At 44.3% G+C, this 18,175-nt stretch overlaps 1 long non-coding RNA gene across 2 annotated transcripts in view; it reads right to left on the bottom strand.

Moving 5' to 3' along the window:
* The window catches only part of LOC139180217 (uncharacterized), a 39,130-nt gene extending 26,955 nt beyond the window's left edge, over nt 1–12,175 (bottom strand). The window contains exons 1-5 of one of the 2 annotated variants that reach the window (XR_011564534.1): nt 9,504–12,175; nt 8,001–8,080; nt 7,191–7,365; nt 5,222–5,292; nt 3,902–4,065 (exon numbers count right to left, since the gene is read on the bottom strand). This is a non-coding gene — a long non-coding RNA (uncharacterized lncRNA). The remainder of the gene's footprint in view (nt 1–3,901; nt 4,066–5,221; nt 5,293–7,190; nt 7,366–8,000; nt 8,081–9,503) is intronic. The other variant, XR_011564535.1, reaches the window with a different exon arrangement.
* Nucleotides 12,176–18,175: the final 6,000 nt, after the last annotated feature.

The following is an 18,175-nucleotide window of genomic DNA, read 5'->3' as shown; positions in this document are numbered from 1 at the left end:
AGATGAATAAGTTCTGTGAGCATAATATATTGGAGAAGGCGATGGCACCCCACTCCAGTGCTCTTACTTGGTAAATCCCATGGACGGAGGAGCCTGGTAGGCTGCAGTCCATGGGTTCGTGAAGAGTCGAACACAACTGAAGCAACTTAGCAGCAGCAGCAGCATAATGTATAATACAGTGACTCTAGTGGGTAATACTGTGTTTTATAATTGAAATTTGCTATGAGAATAGAACTTAAACACACAAATTTAAACATGGGGGTGATGGGCGCATTAACTGACTCATTGGAGAGAATCTTTTCGCAATTGTATAAACATGACAAATCATGTTGTCCATCTTATCTTATAATTTTATTTGCCAGTTATACCTCAAAAAAGCTAAAAAAAAATTCAGATTCTTATGTATCCCTCTATTTGAGGACATTATTTGGGATCTTTGGAAGTTGGCCACTGATTTCTCTTATCCCACAGTCCCATCAATTTTGTATGCAGGTGATCAGAAGAGGAACAACTCATCTGTTTCAAATTCTGTTCAAGATGCACCATTCACTGATTTCCCTCCTCTAACCACAGGGGGAAATGTGACAGACTGGAAATGTTACTGTAATATAAAATAACAGTAATGACACGAATCCATGAAGTAAGCAATGCCACTGAGGAATTTAGAAATGGTTTTCTGTTCTACTCATCTTTACCAGGCTCAGGTTTCCTTTGAATTCCTCCAAAAGAGACACTGGATGTTTTCAGTTTCAGTGGTATATACCCAGTAAACTTTCATTCACTAAACTAAACTGAGCTTGAAACCATCTCTAATCCTATTAAAATCAACATGGGGCAATCTCAGAAGGCAGGGACTAGGGTGTGATCTAGTGAGGGGCTGCTGCTGCTGCTAAGTCACGTCAGTCGTGTCCGACTCTGTGCGACCCCATAGATGGCAGCCCACCAGGCTCTGCCGTCTCTGGGATTCTCCAGGCAAGAACCCTGGAGTGGGTTGCCATTTCCTTCTCCAATGCATGAAAGTGAAAAGTGAAAGGGAAGTTGCTCAGTCGTGTCCGACTCTACTGACCTCATGGACTGCAGCCCACCAGGCTCCTCCGTCCATGGGATTTTCCAGGCAAGAGTACTGGAGTGGGGTGCCATCGCCTTCTCTGCTAGTGAGGGGACACAAAATCAATTGTATGATGCCTTGATTGGAGAAAAATTGGGAACCAAAGCCTGGTAGGCAGGTACTCTCTAAGTATATTCATGTGCATGACTTGGGCAATGGGTGGATACATATCCAGAACTTGGAAAAAAAGGTAAAGCCCAAACCAGAGATTGACACGATTCCTGGGGTACAACCCATGCAGAGAAGCAGGGAACGGAGGGACACAAATGGAGTCAGAAGAGGTGGCCAGGGTGCTGTCTGCAGGCACTAGTAATGGGTCCCTCCCTCACACAGAGGTATCATCCCCTGAAACAATTCACTCCCCTTGTCTCTGAATCCCTTGCTCACTAAGCAACCTACTGATTACTCATTTAAATTCTCCAGTGAAATTCCAGCTAAAAAGGAGGTAAGGACTTGAACACTCTGATGCCTGAAAAGGGATAAATATTTGGGAAGAACTGAAAAAACATTGACTGTGAAGCAACATCAAAATTGGTACCAGAAATTGCCATTTCCCCACGGTTGATTCTTTTCCTACTTTGTCCAGAAGCCTGACTGATTTCAAAACCAGCAGTGAGCTCTGCGCAGCAACTGGTGAGAAGCTGAAGAACAACAAATCTGACTCTAAGCTCCAAAGTGTCCTCCTTTGAACACTTTGCGCATCTGACTTCCTCCATAACACAATCTCTCTTAAGCCAACTTAAAAGCATGGTTTCCGCTCACTTTTCAAGAATTATGTAAAATAAACATTTCAGCAGACAGGACCATGCATTAGCTCTGGCTACTCCGCTTCTTGATAGAATTACCTCGTTACTTTTCACAGTCTGGCTTTCTGACCCTGGTATTCTCTGTGGTGCCTCATAAGAAAAACCGCTGGTACGATGTGTATCACAGTCCATACCTGGAAGTGCCACATGTACTGCAGCCCTGCAGTGAGGGGACAATATTAATTACCTCGCTCCTGGTGTGCAAGATGACTAAAATGACCCATGCAATGAGGACGTCAAACTGTCTTTTTTAATCTGACACCTGCGTTGGAAATGCTAGGAATCTATGACACTTACAATTAAATACCTGAGATTACCAAGCACAAGTTCAGACAAGGCTAATTTAGAAATGATTGTCAAGATTCACCGAGGAACCATCATCATTTGGGAGAGAACTAAAGTTTCAAATACCAAAAGAGCCCTGCAGAGGGACTTTGCACATGGCTTCCTCATTTAGAAACCCAGCGGAAAGTCAAGAACATTTACTTTATTTAGACTGAAAATCACAAAGATTCAAAGACAGGTGGGATTAGGAAGAATCTGTGGTCTTGAGTTATTTCCAAAGAAGAGCTCTTTCTAGGAAAGACAAGGGTGGGGGGTGGAATCTAAATTCTGAACCTCCTTTTTCTCCAAGCTTTTGGCAAAGAACAAAGGGTTCACCTCTTGACTAATGTTTTTGTGGTGAAGTTTTGTGACTGTTTTTGCCCCATGCTGAATAAAACTGAGACGGGAAGTAGTAAAAGATAAAAGTGCCAGACGGACTCAAACGCTCAAGAAGTCTCAAGTGTAGCCCAGGTCATCCTTTAAAAAAACCTAAACAACAGAAAAACACAGAGAAGCCCTTCTTATATCTTACAAACGATACAAGATATCTCTCCTCAACCCCTTTCTCAGCCAAATGAAGCCTCTCTGAGGCTTCCAAAGAGATTTTCCATATCTATCTGAAATATCAGTATTCAGAATATGAAGAAACAAAGCATTTCTGATCCCAGGTATGACTAATATAAAGCCAAGCTGAGGGAGTGAGAAGGAAGATTAATCTAAGAACATTACATATGGCATAATGACATACTAAAACCTGGCCAAGATCAGATAAATTTCCTAGGGGGAAAAAAAAACCTGTGCATTAAATCATAAAGTTGAGTTTGCAGTTCAGGAGCTCATGTTTGAACAACAGCAAGTTCAGGACCATTACAAGGGTGGGTGTGGTGCTGATGGAAAAGTTAGCGGAGTGGGGATTAAAACGTGAAACCATTAGGCATCTGTTAGTCAATGGTGGCACCAGTGGTAAAGAACCCGCCTGCCAATGCAGAAGACTAAGAGATGTAGGTTCGATCCCTAAGTCAGGAAGATCCCCTGGAGGATGGCATGGCTACCCACTCCAGTATTCTTGCCTGGAGAATCCCATGGACAGAGGAGCCTGGCGGGCGATAGCCCATGCGGTCGCAAAGAGTCAGACACGACTGAAGCGACTAACCATGCATGTACGCAGCCAATGACAGAGAAAGGCCCAGAAAACCCCCCAAATAGGCTGAGGGAGTGACAGGTGTGAGAGACCAGCCTTGTTCTGAGAGTTTTACACCCCAAATCCCAGCCAAGGAGAAAGGAAGTGGCCCCACGTGCTCTCTGGAGCATCCTTCTTTCCAGGAGCCCCTGACTCAGGACACAAGGAGGCATGGATGAGGCAGTGCTGGCGGCCAGGCTGCCTACTCCCCAAGAAAAACCATTAAAATGGAGCTGCTGCATGTTTTTGACATTCCTGTGACCACTTTAAAGACACAGTCGCTCTACTTCAATCTTCCGATCCCCCAGCTCAAATATCATAAATGCAGAGCAGGTCGTGGGTGGAACTGGAAAGCAGGCAGAGCTGGTTCCCAGGGGGGCAGGGCCACCTGTCACTGAGCTGCTCTCACGATGTGTCTTTCCTCTCTCCCTCCAAATGTGCTGGTGTCAGCGTGTGACGGGGAACGGTGGCAGCTGGTCCTACCGTGGCTACCTGTGACAGACGCTCCCTGGGGCGACTCTGGCTTGCGGTGCTCAGGTGGCTCTTGGGCAGCACACGGTCCTTCTCTGCTTGTAAGGATGGAGGGCTCACTGGAGGAAGAGTAATGTTGGTGGGGAGGGAAGGGAGCCCATTTCTCCAACTTCAACCTGGAATTTGGAGGGAGAGCCTCAGACAGGACAGAGAAAGGGACCCTGGCTTTCGGGGTCACAATCTTGATGGGCAGGTATGTTTTCTGAAGCAAAACCAAGAGCTGGGACTCAAGAACCCAGAAGGAGTGACCTGGTTTTGTACCAGGTCTTTGGAGGTGAAAAGGAATTAGCTCAGTCTTTCAAAGTGGGGCTGTTCCAATGCTCACGTGTACTGTGTCTTCTTTTCCATCCGCTCCACCTTCTGGAACCCTGTCTGCAGGGCCCCACCTCCTGTAGCTATACTGAAGGGAACACAAAGAAGGTGATGGCATCCAGGCTCAGGCAAGCATTTTTCAAGTAGGGACACCCCTGAGGTCAGCAGAGTCCAGCGAACCCCAGCAGAAGTAAAACCTTAGCAAAGAAGGGAGCCCGGGAATCCGTCTCCAGCTAGAGTCTCCTTCTGGGTCCAAGCCTTGATTCTGGATTTTTGATTGAGTTCTGGATTTACTGAATTTTCATTAAAAAGTTAGTTTCGCTTGTTTTATTTTAAAAGTGCCGATTTTGCATTCCAGGCTCATCCCCCACCCCACCCCCCCACCACACCTTCTAGCAAAACTCACTCCTAAGGGGGAAAAAAAATCATATCTATTTGTTTAGCCGACATACCCAAAGCTTTCTGTGTGCTGGGCCCCAGGGAATGTTCCGGAAGCTACTACAGGGTGCTTCACACCTGGCTCTCAGGGAGCCGAGAGAAGGCTACCTCAGCCAGTCGGCTCCCTTCAAAGCCTTATCTCTGAGTAAGTGGGAATGTTTCATTTTCTCCTCCCTTCCAGGAATATCTGGTGTTGCCAGCAATTCAGAGATGGGTTTCTGGATCTTTGCAAGATCAGTTTCAGGTACGGATCCCAGCTGACCACACTGTCTTTCGAGACTCTACACCACTGAGCAAATGATGATATTCAGCACATGACCAAGTGACTCGATCTGTTCAGCTGTGAGTAATGAACAGGCAGAGACTTGCTGCACCCAACTGCTGACTATTAATTGCACTAAGTTAAATCTCCTAACAACTGTTTTCACAGTATCTTATTCATGAACACATTTAAACTGACACATACACACGGCGCACACTAGATTCTGGATAATAATATTAAATTTCAATGACTCGCCTCACCTTCGGTAAGATAAAGATGCTAATAAAGCCTTCTTCTGAAAGGAGTGGAGTTAAAAAGTCATTGTTTCTCCCTGTGAAAAGCAACACCCAGGCAGGAAAAAATAAGTGAAAAGGCAGAACGAGAAAACACAAAGTTATCGTCCCTCTAGATACACATTGAATAAAACAGGCGAGCTCATCCTCTCGGGAGGAAATTCTGCACTTCCAAGCCTTCAATTAAAGACTTCTCTCTCGTGACCACAGTGCCTCCCCTGCCGCCCCCCACACCCCTCCCCAGCAGCATTTCAGCCTCAAATGCCCAGACTGCACATACTTCAGTGCTTACAAAACTCTGCAAAATTAAAAAAAAAAAAAAAATATATATATATATATATAACTGCTGTAAAAATACAAAACCTACATAATTAATTCAAGTTCAATTTGCTATCTGTTGTGTCCTTGTACTAATAAACAACAAAGTACTACAGATTGGGCATTTATGACGGAAATTTATTTTCTCATATTTCTGGAAGCTAGAAATCCCAGGTCGGGGCCTCCACAGGGATGGTTTCTTCTGAGGCCTCTCTCCTGGGCTTGCAGTTGGCTGCCTTCTTATGTTTTCACGCGTGCGTCCCTGCCCGTGTGTCTGTGTTGTAACCTCCTCTTACAGGGACGCCAGTCATACTGGATTAAGGCCCACCGCATGCCCTCATGTTATTTTAATTACCTCTTTAAAGGCCCCATCTTCAAACACAGTCACAGGCTAGGATACTGGGGGTTAGAACTTCAGTGGAGGAATTTTGGGGAGACACGGTTCAGCCCATAATATTTATAAAACATATTATGTCCATCTGATTATTAGACTCAGAATTCACAAATATTTTCTTTACTTGAGACAGTTTGTAGATTTTAAAGGTTCTCACTTTATACAAATTCCTAAGTGCTCTCCCGATGATTGCTTTTAAAAGTATACCCCATTGTAAACGAGATGAATCGTTTGTAGTCAAGTATTCATGGGAGTGATTTATATTTCTGGCTCACACTTCCCTTTTAAACGCCTCACTTGTATAACTGCCTGCTTGACACTCAGATGTCTAACTGACATGTCAACCTCAATAGGTACAGATCCCCAAAACTGTTCCACTCACAACTTTCCCCATCGTCCTCATGGAGGAGACATCAGATGCTCAAGTTAAAAACCAGAGTTCAATCCTGCATGCTGAGTTTTCTCTCAACCCAAGTCCAATATAAGAAAATTCTACTGGCTCCATCTTCAAAACACATTCGTATCTGAACACTCCTCACCTCCTCCCCTGCAATGGTTCAAGTCCCCATCACCTCCCACCTGCTTACTGTGCGGGTCTCCTAGCAATCTTTTTGATCCATTTCCTGTTCCTCTGTAATCTCTTCTCAACACAGCGGCCAGAGCAGTCTTTGTAAACCTAAGCTGGACTGTGTCAAACCTTGTCTTGCTTTTCCATTTCACTCAGAGTAAAAGTCATGGCCCCCCAAACAACCTACGAAGCCCATAACTTCTGGATCCCCAATCCCTCTCGGAGTTCATCTCTTCTCTTTGCTGGGAGGCCTCCTTGCTGTTTTTCCAACATGCTGGGGTGCTCCTCTTTAGTGATTCCCTCTGCTGGGAACAGCCTTCCCCTAGATAGAACAAGGCTAACGCGTTGACTTCCTTCAAGCCTTAGCTCAGTTCTAACCTGCTCTAAAGGCTTATCCCAGCCACCACGTTGGAAACTGTAACCTGTGCCCATCTCATCAGGGATTCCAAATCTCCCTCACCCCGGGCTGTTCTTCCTTCCTTCCATGGCATCCTCTACCACATCATCCGTTTCTGATGTTTCTTGCTGGTGGTGCCCCCACCTGCCAACAACCCGCTTGAAAATAGCTCAGTTTTGGTTCACAAACACATCCTCTACACCTAGACTGACGTCAGCTTCTCAGCTGGTGCTCAAAAAATATTCTTTGAATGACTTACTTCACTTATAATCTCTAGGTGCATCCGTGTTGCTGCAAATGGCAGTATTTTGTCCTTTTTTTTTTTTTATAGCTGATTAGTAATCCACGGTACATAAGTACCACCTTTTCTGTATCCATTCCTCTGTCAATGGCCATTTAGGGTGTTTCCGTATCTTAACTATTGAAGAGTGCACCTATGATAAGCCATGATGGAAATGAACATTAAAAAAAGAATGTATATATGTATGTATATAGATGTATCAGTGAATTAAAAAACTTGTTGAATGAGTGAGTAGATAAGTCAATTTGGGTACAAAATTTTTTTCAATATTTTTCCATAATATATCAAAAAGTGATATTGAATGTAGGATATGGAAGAATTTTAAAACATTTGTATGAGAGTGTTGCCTCTAAAGGAGAAGGCAATGGCAACCCACTCCAGTACTCTTGCCTGGAAAATCCCATGGACGGAGGAGCCTGGGAGGCTGCAGTCCATGGGGTCACTAGGAGTTGGACACGACTGAGCGACTTCACTTTCACTTTTCACTCTCATGCATTGGAGAAGGAAATGGCAACCCACTCCAGTGTTCTTGCCTGGAGAATCCCAGGGACGGGGAGCCTAGTGGGCTGCCGTCTATGGGGTCGCACAGAGTCGGATACGACTGAAGCGACTTAGCAGCAGCAGCAGCAGTTGCCTCTAAAACCAAGGCTTATTAGTCTCTGGATATTCTGCTCTGTGGTTCCTGTTTTTTGTGTTTTTTTTTTTAAAGGAAACTTTTATAATTCCTAACAAACAAGGGTATCATCTTCTGATTTCTGAGATATTTACCTTCTTCCTTGTATTTCTCCACCAAAATAACTCCAGGGTTCATGTCTCTTCCTTAGGATGAGGTATTATCTGGACAATTTCTAAAAGAAAAGAAACAACTTTCCACAAAAATGTCCTTCTGGAGCCCAACCGCCTGAATTTATACCCTGGCTTCCCTTTTTCTCGTCTGTACAATGTAAAAATACATGATCATTTGAGGATTAAAGGCATTAATGAATACAAATTTTCCAAAACAGTGCCTGGCATATAAGAAGAACTAAGTGTAATATTGAGTTCCCTCTCAACAGTATTGTATGATGAAGAAATTTGTCTGATACACACTTTATTAGGTTTTAAATTGAATCAATCAACAGAACCAAAAATAGAGCAAAACAAAAATTAGACTTCTATCTGCATCATACAACATATCCAGACAGGTTTTCACCAAATGTAGAGTCATCTGACTTCAAAAAGAGAATGAGTGGTATGGTCGAAATTCACTTTGGGAAAGTGCCAAAGGAAACTTCAAAATGATAGTCTTTGTCCAGAACAGCAGAAACTAGAGTATAACAAAAGTCTCATAGGACTGAAAATTAGAAGAGACATCTACGAATATTAAGATGCCATTAACAAAAATCGGAGACATTTTGAACATAAGCCCTAACCTGAAAATCACAAGGGCGAACACTTGCCTTCAAGATACTTTTCATGTGAGTCATTCTGCAGGCTGACCCAGGTGAGAGAGAGGAGTTGTTAACTACATGTAATGGTTAATGCTTCTCCAGAGAACTCTAGATCATCCTGCTGAGTCACTTCAGTCGTGTCCGACTCTGTGCGACCCCATAGACGGCAGCCCACCAGGCTCCCCCGTCCCTGGGATTCTCTAGGCAAGAACACTGGAGTGGGTTGCCATTTCCTACCAATGCATGAAAGTGAAAAGTGAAAGTGAAGTCGCTCAGTCATGTCTGACTCTTCTCGACCCCATGGACTGCAGCCCACCAGGCTCCTCCGTCCATGGGATTTTCCAGGCAAGAGAACTGGAGTGGGGTGCCATTGCCTTCTCCGAGGGACATCATGGAGCAGGTCAAAATAAATCAGTCCCTTTAGGAAAAAAAGTTAAATTATTCACTCAGTCAACATTAAGTCTGAGGAAGACTTGAAGCAACTTGGTGAAGCAGAGGCTTTGGGGATATAAGGTCAACTCACAAGTAGGGAAGAGATTTATAACAGAATTTTAAAATTATAAGTAACTTTAGAAAAGATCATTTTGCAGTTGGGCGAAATTAATAAATTGAGAGGTTAAGTCCATAGCAAAAAGAGGAAAAAAAAGTTCTTCTCCCTGGAGACACCCTATAATGTAAGGATAGTAAAAGATTAAAAACATATTAACCTGCAGTGTCAGAGAGATTGGAGAGGGCCCATCCGCAGATGAGGGATTTCCACAAAACTCTGAAGGGAAGAAGGCCTGGGGAGCATGATGGATGAACTACGCAAAGGAGGAGGAAGAAAGCATCGAGTACTCACCCGGGGGAATCTGGATCAAAGGGAGGGGGAGATGGTGCGCCCTGTGGGATTCCTCCAGGGCTTAGGAATTGGAGACTTCAGAATGGCAAGAGGGAGGTGAAACTTGAGGCTGCAAACATGTGGCTTCTTTAAAAGTCGGTAAATTAAGCAATCAACGTCCCAGCCTATTCCACAGAATGCTATGACCTAAGCATTCCAAAGCTGAAGAATCAGAGTTTCGTTTTTGGAAAATGAAATAACTACCTTCCCCTTGAAAGACCTCCACATTCTGGCTTTTGATGGACTCCTAATGGTAATAGCTGCCTTCCTGCCTGATAGACCTAACAAAACAAAACAAGAACCTTATTCCAGTACACAATGTTCTCAACCTTCTTTTTGACTCTTACTCTTAAATATGAATGGATAACTTGAGATCAATATAAAGTGAGACTTCATGATAAACAGATTGAAAATGTGATCCCAGAAGGAAGGAATGATGTGGAAAATAGGGAAATAACTAAATGAACACACAACTTTGGCATTCCCCGAAGATTGAAGAATGATATTTTATCTATAAAATTAAAGCAGGATGTTTTGATAAAGGAATGGATATGAAACAAGTTGAAAATTCTTACAAATTAAAAATATGAGAAGTACTTCCTTGGTGGTCAAGCGGTTAAGACTTTGCTTTCCAATGCAGGGGTGCAGGTTTCATTCCTGGCCAGGGAGCAAAGAGACCACATGCCTCATGGCCAAAACCCCAAAACATAACAGAAGCAATATTGTAACAAATTCAAGAAAGACTTTAAAAATGGCCCATATAAAAATATTTTTTTAAAAAATGAGAGGCAAGATGAAATAAATCAATAGGGTAATTGGAGGAAGGAGTCAAGGAAATCTCTTTTTAAAAAAAAAAAAAACAACTGGGAGAGACATGCCTAAAAGAAACTATAAAAAAACTAAGAGAACTATATATGACGTCTTGCATCTTTTAGAAATATATATGCTGCTGCTGCTGCTAAGTCACTTCAGTCGTGTCCGACTCTGTGTGACCCCATAGACGGCAGCCCACCAGGCTCCCCCGTCCCTGGGATTCTCCAGGCAAGAACACTGGAGTGGGTTGCCATTTCCTTCTCCAATGCATGAGAGTGAAAAGTGAAAGTGAAGTCGCTCAGTCGTGTCTGACTCCCAGCGACCCCATGGACTGCAGCCTACCAGGCTCCTCCGTCCATGGGATTTTCCATGCAAGAGTACTGGAGTGGGGTGCCATTGCCTTCTCTGGAAATATATATGATGTCCTTCCAAATAAGGGTTTGGGGAAGAGAGACTAGAGAAAATAGAGGAGTGAAAATTAGTGAAGATATAACACAGAAAAATTTCTGAGTTGAAAAATAAAAGTCTTTACATTTTCAGAGACCACTTGAATACACAAGCAAATGAATGCATGAAAAAAGGCTTCTATCCAAGCATATCTTAATGAAATTTCAGAATACTATAGATAATAAGAAGAATCTCATAACGTCTTAGAAAAAAACAAGTAACATACAAAATGTGAGAAAACAGAAGCAACACTGAAGCCTAGAAAAAAGCAGAGGGCAAAGTATATTTAACTACGGCAATTAATTGATCAGTTTTAAGGGTGGATTATAGACATTTCCAGATGGGACAATCTGCAATTACTTGAAGATATGCTTCAATTAAGCAAAGAACAGAAACATAAAAGGTGAGGGGGAACAGAGGTGCAGGCAAAGTACAGGTGAAGGTAAGTCAAGGGAATTTCCATGGAGCAAGCCTGCAGAGAAATTAACCAAGCTGTTAAAGGATCCGCCTGCAATGCAGGAGACCTGGGTTCAATCCCTGGGTTGGGAAGATCCCCTGGAGAAGAGAAGGGCTCCCCACTCCAGTATTCTGGCCTGGAGAGTTCCATAGACTGTATAGTCCATGGGGTCGCAAAGAGTTGGTCACGACTGGGCGACTTTCACTTTCAGATCAGGAGAATCAGGGCTGTGAATGGCGGATTTCCTGGAAAACACTGGGCACAAGAGAAATACCTACTGTTACAGACCATTTGAAAAGTCTGAGGACATAATAAAGAAAAGCAATGAGAAAAAAGTAATAACAACTTAAAACTCCCAGATAGACAAAAGGGTGTTTACAAAAAGAAATCTCATGTAATTCTGTGACTTTTTAAAAATTGTGGTATTCAGCTTTTTAACCATTACACAGTGGTGTTTGGTATGTTGACAGTGTTTCGCAACCATCACATCTGTCTAGTTCTAGGACTTTTATATCACTCCAGAAGAAAACTCCATGCCCACCAAGCAGTCATGCACCCAACACCACCTCATTCCCACCTTCGCCCAGCTGCAGTCATTGCTTTTCTGCTTTCTGTCTCTACAGCCTTGCCTATTCTGGATACTTCATATAAACGGAATCATACACGTGGGTTTTTGCATCTGGCTTCTTCCACTTGGCATAACGCTTTCAATATCCACCCAGTTTGCAGCATATATTGGTACTTCATTCTTTTTGTGGCTGAATAACTTTCCTTGTATGAACACACCGTATCCACTCACCAGATGATGGACAGGACACATTTGGAGCCTATCTCAAGCTTCCGTGGAGCATTAAAAATGCAGGACCTTAAGATTTATGATTTAAGCTAGTTTCCAACAAATACCTCGTCTCCTTTTGGGAGTAACAGCTCCTAGCTTGCCATTAGAACCTGGGTGGGGGGCGGGGCAGAGGGGCAGAGTGGCAACTCACTGCAGTCCCCCAAATGACCAGACAGACACCTGATACTTGCCATTCGTGAACATGTGCTATCTGGTTCGCTTGACCATAAACTTGAACATTTCAAGAAGTGCTCAAGCATTACAGAGAGATGATATACACAGGTTGATGCCTAAGTGTTCCTGAAGGCACAGATTAGGCCCAGAAGCCAGTCAGTCGTACCCCAGCATGCTCGGACCAGCCACACTGGTGACCTCAGCTGATGCCCGTGGCCTTGTGGCGAATCTCAATGACCAACTGATGAAAAGAGATGGCAAGTCAAGCCTGATTTAGATGGCCTTCTACCAGATGCCTGCACCAGCCCAAAGTGGGCTGACAGTCATTGTAGCCCCATTGGGGGCAGCCAAGGACAGGAAATCCTCCCAGGGTAGCACTTTGTTTGTAAGGTGAGATGCCCTGGAGGAAGACCCTGGATTGATCCACGGAGTGGCTAATGGCTGGCCAGATGGTGAGAGAATGCGTCATGCTTAAAAGAAACCCCAGCCATATATATATTAAATCATATATATAATTATATAAAATTAGACTAATGCTATATAGCATTAGTCTAACTTTATTAAAAGATTTTTATATATACAATATATACTGTTATAAATATATTAAATATGCAAGCCATATTAATACATATATGTTTATTAAAAGATGTATATGTATATACACATGCATGGGTGCTCAGTCACTTCAGTTGTGTCCAACTCTTTGCAACCCCATGGACTGTAGCTCACCAGGCTCCTCTGTCCATGGGATTCTCCATGCAAGAATACTGGAGTGGATTGCCGTGCCCTCCTCCAGGGGATCTTCCCAACACAGGGATCGAACCCTTGTCTCATATGTCTCCTGCATTGGCAGGTGGGATCTTTTACCAACAGCACCACCTGGGAAGCCCTGTATATGCAGGTATACATATATGTGTACAAATAGTAGTATTAAAACTGTGTATACCATAATGTTAACATTATAGGTGGCTTTTATTTTTTCCATTTTTTTTTACTCATTGTGCATTATTTTTATAAACAGAAAAAAAAGTTAAATACTCTTTTAAAAAGAAACTTCCTGATGGCTTGGCTTCACAGAAACATGACGCTCTGTGGAATTTCTCTTGCTCTGAAGTCTGTCTTCTGTAAACAGCACTGTGGTTAGACTGTGGACACATTCTGCTGTGACCCTTTGCGAGCCTGGTTTGGCATGCTACACTCCAAAAACACTGGAAGCACAAATTGTATAAGTAACTCAGTCTTATAAATAGAAGGGGAAATGATACTTTCCATTTATCTAAAAGTACAGAAGGCAGCCTGACATCCCTGAGATCTAGGCTTTGGGGTGAGGCTGGCTGGGGTTTGACTCCTGACTCTGCTGTTTGTCACTGTGGACAATAGACCTGACCTCTGAGTCCAAATCTCCCCTTCTTGAAAAGGAGAGGATGCCAGCTACTTAAGCTACCCTGGTAGTGTGATCAAAATAGTGGACAGTGGTGAGTTACGTAAGCCATCTAACTTCCAGGGCTAAGCTCTGCCTACATCTGATGTGGGCACAGGAGGTAAGGCAGAGTGGATGATGGGCGTGGATGGCTGAATATTTCCAAGCTCTTAAATGCTGCTTGCTTTCATCAGCAAGAAAGGGAGTCAAAGTTTCAGTTTCCCTCCTGCCCAACAGACTCTTCCCTGGTGGTTCAGATGGTAAACAATCTGCCTCCAAAGCAGGAGACCTGGGTTCAGTTCCTAGGTCAGGAAGATCCCCTGGAGAAAGGAATGGCTACCTAATCCAGTATTCTTGCCTGGAGAATCCAGGGACAGAGGAGCCTGGTGGGCTACAGTCCATGGGTCACAAAAAGTTGGACAGAACTGAGTGACTAACACTTTCAACAGACTCTGATGGACTACATCATGGAGCACAGAGCGGAGAGCTGAAGAAGGCTTCTCACTCTCCTCCCTCGGAGACCGATTCCCTGGGAGGTTACATCCAAACACAGAAGCATGTGAGTCTCCATGCACACTCCTCAGTTAGATGGGAGACCATTGGCTAGGAAAAGTGTTTACAGATTTTTAAGCTCATGAAGCAAGTCTGCTCTGGTGAAAGCTTCACAGGGGTTGCTCCAGCATGGCACTGGATTTCCTCTGTGTCCTCTAGTTCAGGAAACTCCTTAATTTGAGAAAGATAAACTCCATTCATCCCGGGTGGATGAAGCTTGAGAGCAATAAGAGACAGCACTGCAGGTAGAAAAGCTTTTGATCAACTTCCATGGCCACAAGAGAGCTTCCTTGGTAGCTCAGCTGGTAAAGAATCTGTCTGCAATGCAGGAGACCCTGGTTCGATTCCTGGGTTGGGAAGATCCCCTGGAGAAGGGACAGGCTACCCACTCCAGTATTCTTGGGCTTCCCTGGTGGCTCAGATGGTAAAGAATCCGTCTGCAATGCGGGAGACCTGGTTTTGATCCCTGGCTTGGGAAGATCCCCTGGAGAAGGAAAAGGCTACCCACTCCAGTATTCTGGCCTGGAGAATCCCAAGGACAGAGGAGTATGGTGGGCTGCAGTTCATCGGGTCACAAAGACTCAGACATGACTGAGAGACAAAGCACAGCACAGCACACGGCCACAGGAAAGCCCTCGAGTTTGTCTCTGTCCTGTTCAGGATCTTCCCCCACGTCAGGAGGAAGAATCCGGAGCTGCAGGGGCACCGGCAGTGAGCACTGAGCCTCGACTGTGGGCCCCCTAAAGGCAGAAAGAGCACTTCTGCCAACTAGGTGGGTTTGGTGAAGTCATGCTGTTGTACTGAGAGCCTGCAATCAGAGGAGCTGGGAGCACTGAGTGCCCACGGGCCCCCGCACACGTGCATTAGAGTCACACGGGTCTGGATGTGCAACTTGGGTCACCCCACAGGCCCCTGCACATGTGCTTTAGGGTCACATGGGTCTGGATGTGCAGGCTGGGGTCACCCCACAGGCTCCTGCACACGTGTTTTAGAGTCACACGGGTCTGGATGCGCAGGCTGGGATCACCCCACAGGCTCCTGCACACGTGCTTAAGGGTCACACGGGTCTGGATGTGCAGGCTGGGGTCACCCCACAGGCTCCTGCACACGTGCTTTAGGGTCACACGGGTCTGGATGTGCGGCTGGGGTCACTCCACAGGTCCCTGCACACATGCTTTAGGGTCATACGGGTCTGGATGTGCGGCTGGGGTCACCCCACAGGCCCCTGCACACGTGCTTTAGGGTCACATGGGTTTGGATGTGCAGGCTGGGTTCACATGTTTGGACCACATGCTCCCCTGAATCCTAGACCCCTCATCTAAGAAATCAGGGTGCTGAATGCATCCTTGAAAGTCATTGTCTCTAATCTAACAGAAGGGCTGGCATAATACTAGAGAAATGGGGGAGGTTCAATTATTACCAAGTTCACTTTCCTTAAGGCAGCTGGAGACTTCCTGGAATTTCCTAGGGAGCTTACAGTTCTCCCTATAATTCTAAGGCAACAAGGGCTAAAGCAAAGAGGACGGACTCAACCACAGCTCTGAGCAAGGAGAACTGCAGGAGGGACAACCCAGTGAACCACTGTCCTGCGATGCTCTTCACAGCCCCCTCTACATTGCCATGTCCAAGTCCCACGTCCGAGGTTGCCACCTCTGAGGTATCTCCCGACAACCCCAAGTCCTTTTGCCCTCAGCGCCAGCTGTGGTTACTGAAATGTGGGGCAAGTTATTCCATCAAATGTAGCTGCTGGTGCTGGTTTGGTTGCTAAATTATGTCTGACTCTTTGAGACCCCATGGACTGCAGGCCACCAGCCTCCTCTGTCCATGGGATTTCCCAGGAAAGAACACTGGAGTGGGTTGCCAGTTCCTCCTCCAGGGGATCTTCCCAACACAGGGATCGATCCTGTGTCTCTTGCACGCAGGTGGATTCTTTACCGACTGAGCCATTACGTGAGGTTACTTAGTCAACTTTCAAACCCTCTGAATCCTTTAGAAAAGAAAGAAAAAGATGTGTGTGTTTGTGTATGTGCGTGTGCGTGTGTAAGAAGGGGTGAGAAGGGAGGGAGGGAAGAAGTAGGGGGAGGAGGAGGTGAAGGAGGGAAAAAAGAGAGGAAGAAAGAAAAAGAAGTCACAGCTCTTTCCCTGATGTCATCTATTATGTCTGGGAATGACGGTCATGCAGAAACATCTGGGACTCATCACCTGCCTTATGCTCCACCAGAGAAGAGATGATTTCTGGATATTAATCTAACATGGAGGCACTCCATAAGCCTACCAAAGGGAACAGCAGGCTTTTCTAATTTATTGTGCCAGATGAGAGAATTTAGAGATTTGAGGGAAAGTTTTCATTGCAATGTCAAGGTGGGAGTCCTCAGGACTCCCCCCACCCCCTCCCCCCAAACCATCCAGATAAGTACAAGCCCCATCTGTTCCAGGGAAGACTCAGACTGAGGAAAACCAGCTCACATTCTTGCTTTAGTGCACACACTCGAAAGAAAAAAATAAAAAGTTCAAGGACTTTTGAGACTTTAGTCCTCTAGGGTAAGAGCAGAGTTGCACTTTAGACACAGTCAAGCTGTTTACAACCACAGTTCTCTTCAGTAGATACTGATGATTACTGTACTAATAGCTTGAAAAAGAGTAACCTATAGGCAAAACTGATATTCAATTCACCCCTGGCGGAACCAAGTTGGTCAAGTAGAGAAATCACAGTCCAGAACTGATAGTGAATTTGTTATCACAGCTGACCATTTAGAGTTCACTTCCACCTCAACAGATCTCGGGACGATTCTGAAATGATTTCCGGGTTGCCCAAATTCCTTTTATAAGGGAGGAAGCTCCAAGTAAAGAGTATGTGTAGGAGTATGGTCCCTACAACGTATAAAACAGATGATTAATAACCAGGAAAGAAAGCAGCACACTTTCCAGAAACAATAGTATTTGTTCCTTAGATAAATGGAAAAGATGGTTTTAAGTCAAAAGACAGCTGAAAGAAGTGGCCTTTTATTTTTGATGGCTCTAAAAATATGAAATATTTATAGAATTTTTAATAAGAGATCATTTGCTTATTGGTAATTGAACTGTTATTTTAAATTAGGGGAAAAAAAGATCTCCAGCTTTTACATGTTAAAAATTGTAATTTTTTATTAGGGGCTAGGGACCAAAATCTCTCATTTTATTGATGCTGATGACATATACTCAGCTATTAACCTCTGTCAGTGAAAGCAGAGCATGTCTTCTAAGTTCTAGCATTCAATGAGAATCTAAACATTTCCCCCTCAATATTCTTTTATTACAGACAATTTCTGGTTCAGTGAAAGTGCAGTGCATCATAAGACAACATTCGAAACACTAGGGAGAAATATTTTTTCAACTATTTATCACCCTACAGGGTTTTCATTTTCTGCTGACTGTTATAACTGGAGAATAGAGGGCCTCACTCAGGGTGGGGGTGGGAAGCTATTTATGAATAGTCTGTGATTTGGAGCAGCTGCTCTTCACTATATATCATCCCTTTTTGATAAGCATGTTTTCACCAAAAGCTACCACTAATAAGCGGGTGCATATGAAACAAACCGCTGCAGAGCTGTTACCTTGAAAGAAAGACGTCAAATAAAAAGCTTCTCCAGGTTGAAGTATCCTTGAGTTTCTTCATGATAGGAGAATAATAAATCTGAAAACACGTTGCATCTTGGGAATCTAATGTTCCCGATAGAGAAGAATACTGTCAAGGCGTTTCCAAGCAGCTTTCACTCTGGACTCAAATGAAAAACATCCTCAAGGGAATTAGAGACGCTTTCACTTGACCTGTACCCACAGGGTGAGCCTATCTGGGTTACGCTGCAAGTGTTTTTGCTGCCAAGCTGGAGACTTAATCATACTTATACTGTGCTTCCAACTTGAGACAACAAAGTGGGAACAACTCTGAATTG

This window comes from Bos indicus, chromosome 27, assembly GCF_029378745.1.
Source record: "Bos indicus isolate NIAB-ARS_2022 breed Sahiwal x Tharparkar chromosome 27, NIAB-ARS_B.indTharparkar_mat_pri_1.0, whole genome shotgun sequence".
Classification (NCBI taxonomy): Eukaryota; Metazoa; Chordata; class Mammalia; order Artiodactyla; family Bovidae; genus Bos; species Bos indicus.
This window is presented reverse-complemented; position numbering and strand designations above follow the sequence as displayed.